At 37.5% G+C, this 15,310-nt stretch overlaps 1 protein-coding gene across 1 annotated transcript in view; it reads left to right on the top strand.

Moving 5' to 3' along the window:
• The first annotated feature begins 7,241 nt into the window (after positions 1-7,241).
• The window catches only part of Atf2 (activating transcription factor 2), an 80,177-nt gene continuing 72,108 nt past the window's right edge, over positions 7,242-15,310 (top strand). Inside the window, exon 1 of the mRNA XM_003478579.5 lies at positions 7,242-7,408. The gene's annotated coding sequence lies outside the window, so the exon portion shown is untranslated. The remainder of the gene's footprint in view (positions 7,409-15,310) is intronic.

The raw sequence follows: 15,310 nt of genomic DNA, 5'->3' as shown, positions 1-15,310 counted from the left end.
AGTGTAAGATACCAGATAAAAGGCTATATTTGCATGATTCCATTCAAGCCAATAAGCAGTTACTAAAGACCGGGAAGGGAAGAATGGAGAGGGACTTAATGAGTGTGGTGTTTCATTTTGAGGTAAAGAAAATGTTATGGAACTAAACAGTGGTGATGGTTGTACAACATTGTAAATCTATTACTGAACTGTATGCTTTAAAATGGCAAACTTTACATGTATTTTACTACAATTAAAAATTACTGTGTAACAAAGTACATGGTAAAATCCTAGCAATTTTAAAATCATAGGGAAATACTTAGATTAGTCCTGTGTTACAAATGCATTTTAAATAAAATCAGTCTTGGTGATCACCTATTCTTGATGCTGGTTTGGTAGTTGAAAAATGTTGAAACCTTTATCAAGAGATACTCCAGCTAAGGGATGCTCTTGAGTGTGAAAAAAATACCTGAGCTGTGGCTGCATAGTCCTCAGGTTACAGAGCAAAAAAAAATACTTCCTAGGCTGGGAAAGAAAATACTGCATAGGGGCTGGGGATTTAGCTCAGCGGCATAAGCACCTGCCTTGCAAGCAGGCAGTTGTGAGTTCAATCCCTGGTACCGATAAAAAACGAAAAACGACCCCCCCCCCCAAAAAAAAGACTGCATAAAAGGTCCAACATGCTGGAATATATCCTTTTGCTTACTATTTAATCTTTTATATGTTAGATTTCTGACTGAAACTATACCACTGGGATGTACCTACCATGTCAGCAGGTATGCTTATTTACCATTTTTATTTCAAATACCACCTCCTTAGTTTATGAGCTTTGCAAACAAATGTTAGTAAATGCTTTTAACTACTTTGTTTCTGAACATAGACTGAGATGTTACTTTCACACCAATCAAACACAAAATGAACTTTCTCTGTTGGTAATAATAGTTTATTTAGAACTCCCAAGGACAAGAGCATCCTAGAGCAATAACGTAGAAATTTGACCATATTTACTCAAAATATTGTTCCTTGATAAGGCATTTCAGTTTTTGTGGCATGCTTTTTATTTAGTCATATTGTTTCCTTAATGCAGAAGTATATTTTTGATGTCTTTGGGATTCACTCAGAAGATAGATTTGAGAATGAAGTCTGACTTGAGCTAAAGGGAAGCTTGTCATTGAAGGACAAACACGTAACTGGAATTCAAAGTGAAATGGTGAATTCAACAAGGATGGCAGTTTACTACTAAGATGTTCAGAGGAATTTGAAATAATTTCTAAGGAAGGAACATATGAAAAAATACTGTTTGTCTACAATACAAACCTGATGAGCTGTTAAAATGAGCACAGGCCAGAAGAGGTGGCTATCTTGGGTAGTGAACGGCATGAGGAGAGAAATCAACCAAGCATTGGGATGTGAGAAAACCGTTGTCCTGGGTATAGGAGGAAACTCGTGTGAGATAACGCTGAAAGGTAGACTGGGACCAAATTATGTATTCATGGGAGATACAAAACTGGATTTTATGACCATAGACAGCCACTGAAAGTTTAGAACTGTTTTAGAAAAGTTGATTTGAGACCAGTTTGTAAAAGGGACTGAAGCCAAAATGACCACTGGCAATTCTAGTAGCTTTGTTGAGAAAAAGGCCTTATCTAAAATGGTGGCAATAAGTATTTTTAAAAAGTCTGCCTAGATTGTTGCCTAGATCTTTAGAACAGGTCAGTAGAGGAGATGCTATTCCCTAGCTAGAAGCTTAATATATACTTTTAGCCCTCATGGCAACCCTGCCAAATTGAAGTTCATTTTCAAGATGCAAAGGAACATACTCTCAAAGGAGTTGAACAGTTACTCAAATCAGTTAGGCAAAGTTAGGATCCATATTTAAATCTTCCTTGACTCCAAAGTCCATGTTTTGATTTGTAATGTGACTATGTTAACGATGATGTAGGAAACTGATTTGAGTGAATTCTGCTCTTACATAATTTTAAATACAAAAGGCATAATTTTATAAGGGGATCTAGTGACTGGAAAGAGAAATAGTATAGTGCTCAGTGTGGAATAGATGTAAATAAAAGTACAGAGCAGCAGTAAGTACCTAATTCGCGGTAGATCATACAAATTCATAGTGAATCTCATTAACCTAGTTTTGTGACTCTCCAGCAGTGTTGGGAAGCTTGTTAGCCCAAACTGATAAAAAGAACAAGGGGGCTTTATCAGGGCTGGGCACTGATGAAATGGCAAGGTCAAGAGAGCAGTAAGCAGAAAGCAAACAAGTATACTGGTCAACAGGATAACCTGTGAACCCCAAACAGGAACAAATGAGGACACAAAGGGGACACATTGGACTAGAAGAGAGGGCCCAAGGTCCTTAGTAGAGGTGATAATCCACTCAGTAACAGGGAAAAAAATAACCAGAAATGTAAAAACCTCAGAGTTCTAGGTCATGGCAATAAGGTGGGTTTAAGGAATGATCAAACTTTGTGGTCAAGTTGCTAAGCGACCTAAGGTGGGTAGAAATAAATGTCACTGTAGTTTTAAAGAAGGATTGTAGGCAAATAGAAATTATCATTTGAGAACCAAATAAACTATACTCATGCTTTTGCTGAAAATTTTAAGTTCTGTGTATTAAGTTTAGCCAATATGATTTGGTTTGGGTGTTAAGTGTTTGGCAGAAGAAAATTTGTATTGTTATGGTGCTAATCTAAAATTTAAAATATTACATGGTTTCTACATATGAAATTACAAAAAAATTGTTGAATTCTCTATATCATATCAACTCATTAATGTCATGGTATTCTACTGATAAAATCATGAACTTAAGAGCCAGATGTATGGTCCATCAGTTACTCGCCCAATTCTTTACATTATCAAAGACAAAATTTATTATTATTTTCAGATCTAATACTATAGTCTCCTCTACCTCAACAAATAAGGAAGTTGTATTGTCTCTGCCAACATTATACCTTAATGTAATTATAATAGCCAAAACGTCATAAAAAGGGATTTTTTAGTGCACTGATTTCATGCACTTTTAAAAGTAGGTAGTGGTCCCTTACACACACACACACACACACACACACACACTTGCAAGTGGACATATTTCATAACGTACTAGAGATTGCCAGTCAGTGAAGTCTGGGGCAGCAGCATTGTCACCACCTAACAGCTGGCTGGGAATGCAGATTCTGGAGCCCCACTCAGCATCTACTGGATCAAAATTTGCATTTTCAGTGCATGGGTCTTAGGTGATTTGTATACTTACTAAATTTTGAGAAGCACTATACTAGTACGTTATAATTCCCAGGATGCCACAATTTACAATCCTTGTCTTTCAAAATGCTGTCCTTTGGGAAATAATCTCTCCCCAACCCCAAACTGGCATGTACTGCTAATCCAGGAATTCTGAAAGGGTGGTCTGATGACTTCTGGGGGCTTCCACTTTCAAAGGATTCACAAGGTCACCTTTACTACATAGCTGCCATATTAGCTTTTCCTTATGGGCTTCAAAATAGACCATACATAGAAGCAGATACAAAAACAGAGCCATCTTCTATTAAGCACGGCATAGCAACATACAAAAATAAATATGCTGCCTTGCAAGCGCATGATCCTGAGTTCGATCCCCGGTACCAATAAAAAATAAAAATAAAAATGCTATTCTAAGTTTTGTTTTGGAAAATACATTTTTAAAAAAACATGTTAATAAAAAATTAATTAATTAAATAAAAAAAAAACAGGGGCTAGGGATTTAGCTCAGCGGCATAAGCGCCTTCCTTGCAAGTGTGCGGTCATGAGTTCGATCCCTGGTACCGATAACAACGAAAAAGACAAAAAAAAAAACCAAACAAACAAACATGTTAATGTGCTATTATGGAGCCCAGGGTCCCAAAACCAAAAAGTTCAAGAACCACTGGTCTGACAATAAAAACAAGATTCTAATATATGTGACATTTTGCTTGTAACTCTATACAGTTGTCAATTTTGTAAACTGAGGATAATCCTCTCCATAGGTTACATTCTTTGAATTATCAGTCTGTTTATGGCCTAATATGGAGGCACACACCTGTAATCCCAGCATTTGGAGAGGCTGAGGCAGACTGCTATGAGTTCAAGACCAGCCTGGGCTATATAGTTCAAGGCCTATCTGGGTTACATGATGAGACCTCGTAGGCAAAAAAAAAAAAAAAAAAAAGTTTATGCTCTCTAAAAATTGGCCCACTTTCCTTTTGTTTTTCTTGAGTGAAATAAGTAATATCTCTCCTGAGATAAGTTTGATATTTTTTTCTCAAGGGAGCTTGAATATTGAAGGGAGGAAATAACCAAAGATCAGGGAGGTCTCACAAATCCGAAGGCTTTGGTGGTTCATTCTGTTAGCATGAGCTACCACTCTCCACCTGATCTAGGGCAGAGACTCCAAACAGGACCCATAGTTACTGACAGTGGTTGCTTTTCTTTTCTTTTCTTTAAAACTTTTTATGGGTACCAGGGATTGAACTCACAACCCCCTGTTTGCAAGGCAGGTGCTTATGCAGCTGAGCTAAATCCTCAGCCTTCTTTTCAACAGCACTTTACACCCATGGAGATTCCCAAGGGAATCTTGGGAATTATATTGTTGAGTCCCAAGGTTTGCTTCCTCAAATAGGTATAATGGTTGGTTGGCTATACAACCCAGTGGCTAGACAAACCAGTATTAGTCTTTAAAAGCTTGTGTCTAAAGGACAGCTCACAGAAATTTCCCATTCTCTGAAATCGTACAAAAAGACCAAGCTTGTAATAATCCAGGTTGTCACAACCCTGCTGTTTGCATCACTGTAGTTAATTCTATTGAAATTACAATAGTTATACATTTAATACATTCTGTCCCCCCATAAGAGTCTCCTCAAGGGACTCTTATTTATAGTTGTAGCTTTAGAGCCACAAGCAGTGCCTGGAATATTCACATTCAACAAATACTGATGTTTTATGAATTGAGACTGAATATTCAATTGACAAACTGATCCCAGAGGTGGTGTCCAAGGTAAGAATATTACTGGAAAAAGCAGTAGTTAGTCTAGGGAGGCACGAATGAAAAAATAGTTGTTTGTAAAAATTGTACTTAAAATTTTTTTAAAATGCATTAACATGGATTGTTCTTTTTCTCACATTATATATTTTGCTGGAAAGACATTTTACTGAATATTTTCTGGACCTAACAATTTGTACTGTCAGTCACATTTTTGTCTGCCATCATTTTCGCTATCAGTAATCTTGAGTAGCTGAGGTTTTGTTCATATAATTAGTAACACTACTGCAATGTGACTTGTAGACTGGTATTTCCATTTTAATTTAAAAACTAGTGTTAATAATTTGGCTTCTCTCAGAGTTCTCGAGTAATTAAAATTGGTTTTAAAAGAAGATTGAGTTGGCTCACATACATGTACACTGGCCAGAAACCTATTAAAAAGTCCAGTGCCATTACAATTTCACTTTCATGCCAGAAATCATTATTGAATTTCTGGTTCATTAACTATCAAATACCATTCCCCACAATATTCCAACAATTTCAGTTTCACTTTGAAGAGTGTGTTTTATGTGAATAATTTTTATTTATTATAGACTAGATATCACCATTTAACAAATGGAAAAACAAAGACATTGAGAAGTGTTTTAGTTAGTTGGTGTTTTGTGACACTCACTGTGTAGCTTGAGCTGTCCTTTAAACTCATTATGGTAGCCCAGGCAGCCTTCAAACTCCTGGAGAGCCTCCTGCCTCAATCTGGTGATGGCTGGGATCACAGATGTGGACCACCATACCCGACTTTTTTGAATAATTAACGCAAATTTTCACAAAACTATTGATTATATTTTTCATATTGAACCAATTTATTGAACATCTTAATCCCCACAGTTAATATGAAAATCTTTCAATTGTAGAGCCATAAAATACCGACATATTTTCAGCACGGTGCTGTGTTTCTAGAAAGGTACTTGTGTTAAATGCAGAGCTGTAAAGGTGGCCTCTTTGTTCTCTTGTTACATTAATGAAATGATCTTTATTCTTGCACCCTGAACATCCCCTCGCTTAAAAATGCTGCTTTCAAACTTGGCAGGCTTTTTTGTTTTATTGTTTTGCATTGCATTGCATTGCATTGCATTGCAAATAACCTAAGCAGAATACCGTTGTAGGAAGAGTTCTATTTCTATCTCATATTCCAACTTGCTGTTAATAGGAGTTATTGTTTTGTTTTTGAACTGGGATCGAACTCACGACCTCGCACTTTTCATGCAGGCGCTTATGCCGCTGAGCTAAATTCCCGGCCCAGTTATTGAAATTTTAAAAGACTGAAGTGCACTCTACTGAAATTGTTGTATTTTAATCTGTAAGTAAAGGAAACTTCATAAACGTGGAACACTCCATGATACACAGAGTCTTCCCACAGAAACAAGTCACGGCATTGTCTTCAACCGCACTGCTATACTGAAAGATACTGCGTTTGCTCTGGGTAAAATCCTTCAAACATAAGCTAATATCATACACACTGTACTCGGTGGGGGGAAAAGAAAAATGAAAATCAGTTCCAATTTTAGCTTAGTAAAATGGGGGGCCGTATGCAAACGAAGTAAAGGCTTTTCTTTTTCTATTCAGAACGTGTCTTGCTTCTGCTCTTGAGATGCACAGGGTCGTGTGTGCCTGCGCGCTTCGGTAGAGGGAAATACTACCGAATTCCCCACCCTGCCCGAACCTTAGCAGAAGCTCCCTTATCTGGCTTCCGGGTAACAGAAGGGAGGGTTTAGGAGAGCGCCTGCCTACGCCTCACCCACATCCCTAGTGAGGGTCGGGAAGTGACAAAAACGGAAATATCCTACTGGTGGGGCTGAGCTCGCAAGAGGCTCCCGGCTTTCACTGCAGCTTTTTCAAAACTCACCTTTCGTCCTCTCCCCGCCAACTCCCTCCCGCGTCCTCCACCTGCTCCCGCGCCCTGGGACCAGCGCCGGCCTCCACCTGGCTGCCAATCACAGCTTTCCTCAGCTCCCGGGAGACGGAGATAGAGCTCCTTTGCTGGGTCCACCCCCTTTAGCATTGCTTCCCACCCTGCAGGTTTTTCATCCGCTCAACAGCCCTGGAGTGTTCTTTAGTGTCCGCCCTCTTAGTCCCCGCCTTCCTGAATGCCCGCCCTCTTCAATCTGACAGAATCACCTGACCCGGAGGCGTTCCCACTGAAGGAGGGCGAGGAGAGGCTTGTGTAGAAGGGAGGAGCGCAAAGACAGAAGGGGATGCTGGGAGTGGGGCGGGGAGAAGGGTTGTCAGTCCGATCTCGCGAGAGGACGGAAGCCTGTGGGAGCCCGTGGCCTTTAAAGTGCGGTTCAGCCTTTTCCTTCAGGGGTAGTTTGTAAACACAGCTGTGCGCGGGGCTCCCGAGTGACCAAGGGAATCATGAATTAAAGACCTGGACAGGTGAGTAGGGATGGAGAGAGGGCCGCTGGACTGGAGACCGTAGGGATACGGTGAAAGAAGGCGCTAACATGGCGACGTCGCTCACCGTAGTCCCCACCCCCCGCTTGCCATCCCCTCGGGCGCTCCCGCCGCTGTCCTGAGCCCTCCGGGCGATAGTGGCTGTGCCGCCCGCTCTGCGGCGCGCGCCGCGTCACCCTGTAGAGCCTGACCGGCCAGGCAGGACCGTTAGGTAACGCGTCCGTTGTTCCGGCCCCTCCCTCTCGCGCGCTTTCCTACCGAAGAGGAAAAAGGGATAACGGCTCCTCTGAGACCCCTCCCTCCGACTTGTCTTCCCCCTGGGTGGTCACTGCGCCGGTCCCCGGGGCACACGCTGGATCGGCCTGGCCCTTGGGGAGGACTCCCCACCACACCCCAGTCCTTGATTGGGCAGGAAAAGGCCCACAATGATTCCCCTCACCCAGGACTCCCGCGGTGGAGAACGTGTGTTCGTGCTGGTGACTGGGAAGAGGTTGGGCAGCGCTGCAGAAAATAGGGTCAGGGTTTATGACTTCGGTGGAACCTGACGGAATGGATAATGGAGAGCCTAGCAGTTAGAGGTCTCATCTTTTCTGTCCTTTAGCCGCCCTCATGCCCCTCCTTTTTTTTCCAGGTGGAGCGGGGCTGAGATGTGGATGCACAGTGATTCTGGTACCCCCTTACTTAAAAAAAGAATCTTGAGTGGGCCGCAGAGCTTCTGTAGAAAAATAATCTCTGTTTTAATCAGTGCTCTAGAGAGCAGGGCTGAGAGAGAAAGTACCTGTGTGTTTTCTGTGTTCCATCCTTGAATCGAGGAGGAGGAGGAGGAAGAGCTGGGGACTTTTTTTATGCCTCTAGGTAGTATAAGATTGTCTTTCCCTATTGGGGAGTGTTAAAGCTGGCAAGGCCACCAGCGAAACTACTGTGATTATGATGGAGTAAAAGGGATTATCTCTGATTCACTTTGGGCCTACTGAATCTCTAGAGTGTGACAGTTACAATTTCTTCAGGATTATATATTGAGACAGCTACAATACATACATGTATATATTTGAATCAAAGCAAAACACTGTTTCTCTGAACATAGTTTTTGTCATATTTGAAGAAATTCTTAACCCCTGGTACTCTTCTGTAGCTCAGTAGACCTGGTGTATTGTACCAAGATTATGAAAGTAAGACTGCATTTGCGGGAGGGGCAGGGTCTCACTGTGTAGAGCAGGGTGGCCTCGAACTCAGTGAGGTAGCCTAGACCTCGAAGTCGGGGAGATCTTCCTGCTTCAGCCTCTGGAGTTCTAAGATTACAGGTGTGCACCACCACGGCCAGCAAGGTTGGATTTTTATAAACCTTATTAAAAAGTCAGTCACACACACACAATAGCAATTTGGGACAAGGCAAGGTTTGAGACAATATCTCACCCTGTATTTCAGATTGGCCTTGCACTCACCGTGTAGCCCACGCTGACTTTGTAGACTCTCTACAATCTTCCCAATAAAACATTTCTGGTACTAGGATTATAGACCTAAACCTCTATGCCCAGCTGGCAGTTTTGTATTTAAATTTATTTCATTTGAGTTCTCCTTTTCGGAACTATAGAAACACTTTCAATAAAGTATCTTTTAAAAAATGATATCCTTCTACAAGTCCCCAATTAAGGTAGTTCTTGGATCTTTAATGGTTAAACATTCAAATTTTTGTGAAAGAATTCCTAAGAATTGAGATTTACCAGTGATATGGATGCTACTTCCTGAGCCATGTTTAATCTTGCTTTGAGGAGGCTACCATTATTAATTGTTAAACATTATTTATAATGTATTATTGTGGTAATTCAGGATATAAGTGTTTTGTATTTTGTCAGGGAGGAACTTCTGGGATTTTTACTCAGTATGTGATTAAAGTATGTGATGTCTTCTGTAGATAGGACTGGATTCATGGTGATCCTATTATATACATTTTTAGCGGAATAGTGATAAATGCTTGTAATCCCAGCACTCTGGGAAACTGAGACAGGAGGATATGCCTAGGCTGTTTAGTGAAACCTTGTTTTGAAGTAAATGAAAGAGGAGGGGCTAGAGATGTATCTCAGTGCCAGGATCTTGGGTTTAATCCTCAATACCACAAAATTTTGAAAAGTAAAACTGAAATATCTAATTAAAATGTTTGTTTTTGTATTTGGCTCATAGTTTTGTGGAGGGGTGTGTATTTTATTGGTATTCAGGATTTTGAAGCTATGTATGTAGTTAAAAATGATATGCTAAATCTAGCGTGGTGGTGCACCCCTGTAGTCCCTGCACTTCGGAGTTGAGGCAGGAGGATCTTTGCAAGTTCAAGACCAGCTCAAAGTGAGTTCAAGGCCAGCCTGAACTACATAGTGTTTACACTCATTTTGTCTTTAAGTTCTTCTCATATGAAGTATGTTTATATAAACTGCTATTTCTTTCTCTTTGTTGTTACTGAAATATCTTTAGTTTATTTGAAACCAAGTTTTTATCAGTGTCTCTTGTTTAAAATCCAATGAGTAGGTTGAGCAGGAAGATCTAAAGTTTGAAGGTAGCTTGGGCAATTTAGCAAAATTCTTTCTGGCTCAAAAATTAAAAGGCCAGGAATGTGTAGCTCAGCACTCCCTGGGTTTAGTCCTAGCTATCACTCATTCATTCTTCACAAATAAGATGAAATAATTTGATAGCAAATTGATCTTTTAAAAAATTAAGATAGTACTTGTACTGTTCCCTTGTATTAGAATGTATCCTAGAAGAAGCCTTTTCATTGTTACAGTTAGCCTAATTTAACATTTCTGTGTTTATCCTAAACTCCTACCTGTTCTTTGAAGACAAGCACTTACCTAAGAATGCAATTTTTCATACTGACAAAGTAGTGGTAGTAATCATCTATTTATATTATAGGAAAAACATCACGAAACATTTCATTTCCTTTGTTTTATTTCTCAAAGTTAAAAAGTTATAGTAAGGTATAGTTGTATAGAAAATGAAGGTAGTTTATGAATCTTTTAAGACCATCAATAATTGTAATTACCTTATAAATATATTAAATGTATACTATATGACTGTAAATACATGCATAAAATATGACATTTGTTGACAACCTTCAACTACTATGTCCATTTTAAAGTAGATTTAGCAGTACTTGTTTTCTTTTTGGCTTTTTGGCAATAATAGTGATTTTTCTTCAGCAAGGAGGGATATAAATGCTTTTGAGGCTGTTTGCATTCTGTGTTTTAACAAAGATATTCCTCCTCAACCTTTGTGTGTGTGTGTGTGTGTGTGTGTGTGTGTGTGTGTGTGTTTTGTTTTGTTTTGTTTTGCCTTGAAACCCACGGAATAGAAAGACACCTGGAATGAAGTGGTATCTTACCAGAAATAGTCTCAACAAGATTGGTAGTAAAAGAGTAGGAACAATTATAAATTCACAGAATACCAAATGGATGTTGGTTATTTTGGTAGTATATGGTTACTTTTATCTATGATATCTTAAATTTATAGATACTTCTCTCAGTTTTGTTTTTTTTTTTTTTTCAGTTTGTCTAATGAAACCTAAACTTCACATTCTAATTTTATAGCTTTGTTCTTCCTATTTTTTTTTTTTTTGCGGGGGGAAGGGAGATTAATGGGGGGTTTCTAGTTGCCAGGTAGGCGCTGTGCTGCTGAGCTATATCCCTGCCCCTGTTCTTTCAATTTTATAGATTTATAAAAATTTTTACTGTTTAGGCTAACTTGTTCTCTTATTTATTAAACACTTACTAATAGAAATCAACTCCAATTTTGGACTATTAACAAATAATCATTTTCATTATTTTTGTTTCCTGATTTGTGCATATTCACTATAGCCTTTAACTTGTAATATAGATAAAATTTTTGTGTATTTTCCAGTTGTTTTGTAATATTTCATGGTTATGTGACAGTTAGCTAGATCACTTTTTAAATTTCCTCCATTCTAAATGCCAAAAAGGAAGTGTTTTTGTCACCTAATTTAACATTGAATTAAGCTTCTTTATGTATATTATCCTTTTGCTTCTATAGTAATTGTTTCTATAGAATCCTAAACTCAAATGGGATTTCTGGTCAGAGGATATAAATGTTTCTATAGTTGCCCTTATTCGTTGAAAGGAGCAAGTTTTGCAAAACTATTGTTTGCCCTTCATTGAAAAGAGCAAGTTTAGACTGCCTATTTTTGCTAAATTTTGGAGTTTTAGTAGTATAATGTGATTACTTAATATGAAATTATTAATGGGAATAAGTTATTTAGTTGTTTTAAAATTATTTAGTTGACTATACAGTTTTTTATTTTTATAACAAGGAACTTATATGCTGGGATGGATAATATATATTTAGTATTTTCCTTCTCTCTTTTTTTTTTGTTTTTATCTTTTTATCGGTACCAGGGATCGAACTCAGACCACCTGCTTGCAAGGCAGGTGCTTATGCTGCTGAGCTAAATCCCCAGCCCATATTTAGTATTTTCTGTTTCACTTTTTTTAGTTTTCTAAAACTTCTAACAGGCTAGTCATAATAATCTTGAAATTGTATGTAGTTTTACATAGCTTGCATGTTGAATGTATTTTATGAGCTACTTTCTGAACTACAAATTTCATAGAATTTGTTTTATGAATTTGTAATGTTGAATTATCGATTCATAATGACGAGTTCTTTCCATATGGATAATTCTTCAAATAAAGAATGTGTGTGTTATAACTAAATCTACTTATTTAATATACTTTCTTTAATATATTTTTCTGGCACGTAGTAAGTATGAAATCAGTGTTTTAGGAAAGTTATTGGGAACCAAATTGTCATGAGTCTACATCTTACGAGCTATGTCATGTCAGGCAATTATATGTTCTTTCTGTGCTTCAGTTCCTATAGGGAAAATAATACTTAACTCATAGCTTTGTTGTAAGTATTCAAATAATGTATATGCAGCAGTGCTTAAAACTGTCAGGACCTTAATGATTATTCAGTGTGTGGTGTGGGAATTATTATTGTTGTAGATCACTTAGAAGTAATAATCTAGCACAGCCTCTCAAGGCATGCTTATGATGAAGTTTAAAGACAGTACTGCAACCATCTATTTGGTAGCTTTGTCAATAAAGCTGGGTTTTCTGTACAGACTTGTAATTTGTGGTAAAATTTGCTACCTTAGAACTTTATTGTAAGAGATGTATTTTTGTTTCATACATACTCTTTTTCCCTAAGTCAGACTTTTTAAAATCAAATTTATGTAGTAATAGCAAAATATCCATCTTTAGAGAAGTTAAAGTTGTGATACTTTAGTTTCCATAAAATCTATTTATCTTTTTCTTAACCAGTCCAACCATAACCAGTCTAATGAGACCTGTTTCTTCTACCTGCTAATAGAAGAAATAATGTTTAAATTAAAATAGCACAGTTCCAGTGTTTGTGGTTTTTAAGTTCTCACTAATTATTGAACCCACATGAATTCTCAGGCACAGTACTGAGAGTCACTGATGTCTTGTGTTTGTAAGACAGGCTTTAATGATTATTGACATATAGATGCTAGGTTGAGATTTTCTTCTGTATAATCCTTTTCACTTACTTGAACTTCAGTGTACTTGGGAGAAAGTTTTCCAGTGTATTAATGGTAATCATATAACTTATTTGTCTAGTCCATGCCATGTTGTAATAAGAAATTTTTACTGATATACTCAGTAATGGTGACTACTATGAATTCTTAGTGAAAATGAGTTTCTGGTTTTTTAATAATTATTGAATGAAAATTTGTAAAATATACAATTTAAGAACTTACCATATATGATTTCTGATAGAGTTGTACAGCCATGACCACAGTCAAATTTAGATTATTTTTGTTACCCCAAAACAAAACAGTCTTCCACTAAGCTATTATCTCCCAATCCCTCCACATTAAATTGAGGCAGCCACGAGCTGCTCTTTACTCTCATAGATTTTTCTGCTCTGAGAATTTTGTTTTCATTGAAACCAGACCGTACTCATAGGAACAGTTTCAACTTATCCAAAGAAGTGGAAACCCTGCAGAGTGAGCCATTATACTATATTGGAGTGAAACTAGAAACTGACAGCAAAAACATATGATACATACTCCCCCCTTCCTTATTATGCCTTTTATTTCATATATATATATATATATATATATATATATATATATATATGGGAAACTGTGTTTAAGCTTGTGTGTCTTATTTACTTAATGTTGTGGCCTCAGGGTACACCCATTTTCCTGCAGATGTCCTAAGTTCAGCTGTCTTTATGACAAAATAATATTCCACTGTGTATAAATGTCACATTTTTTATATCCATTTATAAAAATGGATATTAAAAATCTATGGTTGCCTAGATTTAGTGGCGAGGGATTAAGAGATGTTAGCTTTGTGGTAGATTGTTTTGTTTTGAGGTAACAAAAATGATCTATAAGTGATCATTTTTGATGAAATCTACCATGCTCTTTATGAAGCTCATCAACTTTGAGGAATTTCATCAAAACTTTAGTGTATTAGGAATTGTGATATGTGTGAAAGACATTTGCCATGTATACTGTCAGTAGTGGTAAAAATTAAAATTCCTCTTTCTTGATTAAATTCATGCATCAAAGTAAATGTAAAACAAAATAGTAAAACCTATTTGATGGTCATACTTTTGGGGGGGGTATCAGAAATCGAACTGAGGACCCTAGGCTTGCTGGTTAGGTGCCATGCCACTGAGCTAAATCCCTGACCCCATTATGTTTTATATGTGTAAATTTCATAATTTTCAATGACCTTGAAATGTATGTTATTTATAATTGAAGATCAGAGTGAAATACTGTTTGGGTTTCCCTAGTAAAGGCACTTAAACATGTTTTAACCTCAAAGAGAATGAAGTATTACTAGATTATGACTACAGGTTTTCAAAATCCAGGCCCCTGAAGTCCTGGGGTCACCATCCATCCTGCTAGAACCTTAAATTTTTTTTCACTGTATTGTCTCACAAATTACATACTTAGCATCTTAAATGTATTATCTCATAGTTTTGTAGGTTGAAAATTTAGGTGTGTTTAGCTGTGTTCCTTTACATGAGTTTTTGTTTTTAATACATGAAAATAAAAATTGTACATGTTTAAATTAGTTTCAGCATACTTGTCTCCTCAAATATGTATTATTTATGGTGAAAACATTCAAAATACTTCTACTTTTCGAAATGTACCATGTATAATTGTTACTTACAATCATCCTACTATGCATTAGCATATTAGAACTTACTGTTACCTAACTATAACTTGGTATTCATTGATCAGTGTTTCCCTACTGTTTGCTCCTCTCTAGCTTTTACAGCCGCTGATTTCCACCATGTACTCATAACTTTTGCGAGTTCTTTTTTTAATTCCACATATGAGAATGTGCAACACTTGTCTTTCTGTGCTGAGCTTATTTCACTTCTTATAATCTCTAGTTCCATTTATGTTGCCTTGAATGACAGAATTTTATCCTGTAATGAAATTCTTACAAAGCTAAAATCAGTGTGTTGACTGTGTGGTGTTCCTTTTTGGAGTCTGCAGAGAAGAATCCACTTCAAGTTCATTCAGGTTATGGGCTTAATTCGGTTCCTTGCAAATATAGGATTGCCATCTTTCTTTATTTATATGCTGTTAGCCAAAGGTTACTCTTAAAAAGGTGAAATACTTTTTATGTGCCCTCTCTAATAATGGCATATTAGGTCCCTTTTATGCTTTTAACTTGTCTGATTTTTTCTAGCCAAATCCCTCTGACTCCAGGTGGAAAATTTCTCTGCCTTAGAGTGGTCTCACCTGTATTAACCCATAGTATTTTCACTACTTTAGTGAAATACTTATATGTCCGCAAAATTCTTTTGTGTTATGTAATGAAACCAGTATTCAGGTTC

The sequence above is a fragment of the Cavia porcellus genome, unplaced genomic scaffold (assembly GCF_034190915.1).
Source record: "Cavia porcellus strain 051 isolate PalLab524CR breed Dunkin Hartley unplaced genomic scaffold, mCavPor4.1 scaffold_12, whole genome shotgun sequence".
In the NCBI taxonomy this organism is placed as follows: Eukaryota; Metazoa; Chordata; class Mammalia; order Rodentia; family Caviidae; genus Cavia; species Cavia porcellus.
Note: the sequence above shows the minus strand (reverse complement) of the source record. Positions and strands in the feature narration are given on the sequence as shown.